Genomic DNA, 5,289 nt, shown 5'->3' with positions numbered 1-5,289 from the left:
CAAGCTTTGGAGGATTTTGTTGAAAAATTCAATGAGATTTTCGACCTCTTTTGAGGCTCGAGGGACGAGTCCGAGTACAACTCGAGTTCTCCCACCAGTCAGGCTGGTTCCCACAAGCTGGCACTTAAGCCATCATGTGAATCGGTCAAAAATACAAGTCAATTCCCGTTCGGACTCCGAAGCTCGGGTGCTATCTACCAAGACAACCTATCTAGATTACAATTCAACTTGGATTTGATTGAGGACCCCGACTACTACTTGGATCCGGATGAGGAGACTCCTTTATCTTGGTCTCGTTACTGGCCCAAGATGAAGCCACCTACTCTCACTAAGGATGGCGAGTCATGCCTTGTCACCGATCTTGACAACCTCCCATACTAGGAAGGAACACCTCTATCACCTATCTACGAAGAAGATGGCTCCACAGAGGTCATTACATCAAGTTTGGGTAGTTTTTCTCCTGAGCGGGAACTACTCACCATCGTTGCTAGATTAGAAGGCGATGGAGAAGAGCCACCAGAGAGGAATCCGCAACATGAACGTCACCCAGATGATGTCTCACAGGATGAGTTCGCTGCCAACGTGCAAGGAGAAGAGACTGAATCTCAAAGGAATCGACGGTGAGCAAGAAACACTACGAGGGCAGAGCGTCGCCTCCGCCTTGCAAACGAACTACCCATCATGAACTTGGATCACGCATTTGAAGCAGTTCAATCGCGTCAGCATCATACTCCTCTCACCACCATTGCATCTATTGACCTGATTACTCGGGCAATGCCACAAGACAAGTACACCAGGCAACTGGCTCAGCTGGCAGAGCGTGTGTATGAACAACTCAATCAGCGAAGTCCGATACACTCGGTTGGACGCAACTCATCCCATCACGGCAGTAGCGCCAGACGAAGTTGCAGTGAGGGCGATAGACCAAGTCGCAATGAGGATGCCGGACCAAGTCGAAATGAAGTACCCAGAATCGAGAACCCCAGACCAAGTCAGCATAGGGCAGAAAGCAGTTGGGTGGAACCTTCAGGAGGCCGTGGCCACCGTGGACCCCATCCAGAGCGTGAACGACCAGTAAATGTAACACCCTAAATTTTGACCTTTGCAATTTAATAAAATTTGTTAGAATTTAGTGCTTGTGTTTAGGAATTTAAGGTTGCATTTCAATTTCTTAGGCAATTAAATCTTTTCCAAAATAAATTAATGAATCATCAGAATTCATTGTTGCATTCATGCTGGTGCATTATTTTTGGTTGCTTGAGTTCAAATTTGTGTTTGCATTCAGTTTTCGATTTATGTTTGTTTTCCTTTTCAAACAATAGGAATCCTTTTTCCCCCTCCTTCCTTTTCATTTCTTTCGCCCATTTCCTTCTCTTCTTCCGCTCTTCCTCCGCTCGCGACGACCTCGGCCTTGCAGCGGCCTGCTCCCGTGGGCCAACCCAGCTCCGCGCTAGCCCGCTGTGCGCAACAGCCCATCTTCTGCGCCGACCCGCTCCCACGCTGCCGCCTCTGTTCTCCCGCCTCACTTCCTGGCCTCACTTGTCATCCCCTACCTTCGTCTCTCGATGCCAGGCTTGGCCCCAAGCTGAATCTCGCCACCACCGCCTCCGATTCCTTCGTTAGCCACACGCCAAGGTTCTATCCTTCGAGGGCTATAAATACCGCCGTCGCCGCACTCCTGAGCCCCCACAAAAGCCCTAGCCGCACCCTCGAGCTCCCAGCGCCGCCGCAACCTGAGCTGCCACCTGAGCCCGAGCGCCACCACCGTCGATCTCCTGCGCTACCGCCTCTTCGTCACCAAGAGCGTCAGCCAAGGATCTACCAGGAGGTGAGGAGGCCACCGGTGTGGAACCCGTGTATCCTCGTGCTCTCGTTCTCGCACCTGAGCTCGCTAGAGTGGACGCCGCTGTCGCCGGGACGCCCCACCGACCCGCACGCCTCCATTACCGCGCTATCCACCTTGTTAACATTGTAGATTGGTTCGCCGTGTTGTTCTTGTTCTCCTGGTCAAATCCCCATCCCAATCCGTGACTGGACACTCATTTTCGAGTTGAGTCCGACGAGTACGCCACCGCCACCGCCGTTCCGCCGCCTGCACTCCACCTGGTGGGAGTCGCAGATGACCACGACCCTTGGATCAAGATCTGAAGGCTCAGATCTAATTTGACCCGGTCAGCCTATGGGTCAACCGAGTCAGCCGTGCCACTTTTGCTAAAGAGTCCCTCCGCTTTCTGCTTTTTGCACCGCGGTCTGTCGCAGTTCAAAAATAATTAGATCTATATCCTATTTCCTCCGCTTTAGCCCCTGAGCTTCTGCAAGATAGTGCCTGCCATCCTAGCCTTACTCTTTTGCACATTAAACCTTCAGTTTATACACGTAATTATATTTTAGCCCTCGGTTTCTTCAAGTCTAGCCCCTAGAAGTTCTAAATCTTCGCTAGCAAGCCCTACACCTTGTTTAGTGCATATCTTTAGCATCCTAGATCCATTTTGAGTGCTTCTTTTATCCACGAGTTCATCATAATGCACAGATTAGTTTCATGCTCTTGTTCTTCTCTGTTTTTATTGTTTGATGTACTATTTTCTTACTTTATTCCTTTGATTGCTTGTATGTGCTCGTGTGATGCGTTTAGAAGGACCGTAGCTCGAGGAATTTGAAGCTCAAGACTTTAAAGACTACGAGTAGCTGGAGCAAGTCTAAGAAGGCAAGTCATGTCCTTGGTCACATCTTGACCCTAAGAACTTTTACTTTCATGTTCAATAACATTTATGCCATGCACTTTAAGTCATAAACATGATGGGACCATATTAAGGAGTGACTAGTTTTATTTCCTATACCTTGACCAACCTGGGTTCTCAACTTGGTTATGGTGGTATTAATGAACTTAATTATTAAACTTGTTTTATTTATGCTATACCTTTCATTAATACAAGATCACCATGCTTAATTGGAACATGGAGAACCACCCGGAAAAATAGTACAACCACAAGAACTAAATGGCTCTGGTCTTGGCTAATTAATTAGAGACTTTAGTCTGGGGTAATCTTACCGAAAGGGCAAGAGGGGCGGCGGCAGATGGGGTATAACCCAGTCCTCTTCGGAAGTGAGCTTTGCTAAGACACTATGCCCACTAGGGAGGTATATGCTCTGCTACTGATCCGGAAACCTTAGCAGGTTATCACTTACTAGGGAATCTTTGTAAAGGCCTCGTAGCGTCCCTATGCAATCACACCTCAGTAGTGTGGTATTGTGCCTAGCTCGCACAACAAGGTTGGGTCTAAAGTTTTTCTGAACTTTTACACGACTTGTGGGTAAAGATGTGCAACCTTTGTAGAGTATAAAACTGATCCATCAGCCGTGCTCACGGTTACGAGTGGCCTGGACCCTCACATGATTAAATTATCGAAAGTCAAATTAAATTATCGCTATTTATTTTTGTTATCTTTATTCATGTTCATGTTTAATGTGGGTGGTATAAACTTACATTTAGTAAATGCTAATAAAACTTGACCAACCAATTAAAATGCTGAATTGGTATTAAACCCCAATCTATCCTTGATTGGCCTTACACTACACATTCCCTACACTTGTTGAGTACCAACCATAAGTGTACTCACCCTTGCTAAACCACTACTCAAAAAAAGTCAACACCGTGGAAGTTCTTCAAGATTGGGAGGAGTACTAGGTGTACATGTGTTGGGATACAAGGTAGGCTACACTAGCGCAAATCAAAATTTTCAACCGCGTAAACCAGGAAAACTGCCGTATAAGGATCACGGGATTACCACTCGACGCAATGATGTGGAAGATGTAGATTCGCATCGATGCAGTGAAGTCGATTAGCGTAATCGTACGTAGTCGATCACGTCGACGTCCAGTAGCTCCTCAGCAGCTCGTCCACATGTAGCAAGATCGCCCTCGTGCCGTGGTGTTGGAGGTATGCCCTAGAGGCAATCATAGAGATGATGATATTCCATTTGTATCCATGATTTGTATATTGTGTTCATTGAATATCCATTAAAGGCTACTTGAATTGATTTGCAATTATGTGAATTGTATGTGAAACTCTTTACTTGTATGGTTATTCTAAAGTTGTCCCTAGTCGGAGTTCATGTGAGGACACACATGCATATTAGACTAGCACATGTATTAGTTGATGACTATGTTTCACAAGTCATGGACATGGAGATGTTGAACTAATAATGTGGACACATGTGGAGACATGTGTTAGGACTGACCCAACACGAGAAGTAGTTCTCTCTTTAAAACAACATATACGCTTTGTCCTTAGACCTGAGATTGACGCATGTATTCTAGATGTGGATCGACCTACTTAGGGGCTATCAAACGCTACGCCGTAACAGGGTAGTTATAAAGGTAGTTTTCGGGTTTGTCAAGAAGCATGCTATGAGACATGGTCAATCAAGATGGGATTTGCCCCTCTGAGAGTGATATCTCTGGGCCCCTCGAGTGATCGGATCCAAAAATGCATGGCCATGCTACGTACGGTTAAGAGTTAACCTACAAAGGGATTCCGAATCACAGGATCGAGAAAGAGCGGTCGGCTTGAAGCTAGACCAAATATCGTGAGGCAAAGGGAATAGCATGTATATTATGTTGTGATGGTTCGCCTGATATGATCTTCGTGTGCGTATAGGAGTTGGCACGTCTTGCTAGAGGCCGCTACCGACTATTGGGCCGAGTAGGAGTACTCGGGCCATGTCTATGCGTATCCGAACCCATAGGGTCACACACTTAAGGGGCTGGAAGCCCAATTCGGATCTGTTCCGAGTTGGATTAGGTTTAGAAGTACTAATATGCCTCGGATCCAGAGCCCCGTCAGGAACCTCTATAAATAGAGGGGTGGGGGCGCCCTAGGGTACACACCTTTTTGGCGAAACACACCTGCCGCACCTCCCATGCCCTCGCCTGTTGCAACTCGCGGATCTAGCAGTCCGGCTTGCGACGCTTCCTCCCTGCACATGTGGATACCTTGGAGGTGTTGCGCCTGCAGCACTAGGACGAGCCGCTGACGAGCCACCGACGAGCCATGATGAGCCGACGACGAGCCGCGGTACCGGAGGCGATCTTGCTGCACGTGGACGAGCTGCTGAGGAGCTGCTGGACGTGATCGACTACGTACGACTACGTTGATCGACTACGTACAACTACGTGATCGTCTTCACTGCATCGACGCATATCTACATCTTCCGCACCAGTAGTGCGTCGAGTGGTAATCCCGTGATCCTTATAAGGGTCGAGTGGTACTGTCGACGGGATCCCGGGATG

Source organism: Setaria italica, chromosome V (assembly GCF_000263155.2).
Source record: "Setaria italica strain Yugu1 chromosome V, Setaria_italica_v2.0, whole genome shotgun sequence".
Classification (NCBI taxonomy): Eukaryota; Viridiplantae; Streptophyta; class Magnoliopsida; order Poales; family Poaceae; genus Setaria; species Setaria italica.
The sequence above is the reverse complement of the archived record's forward strand: the minus strand, read 5'-3'. Positions refer to the sequence as shown.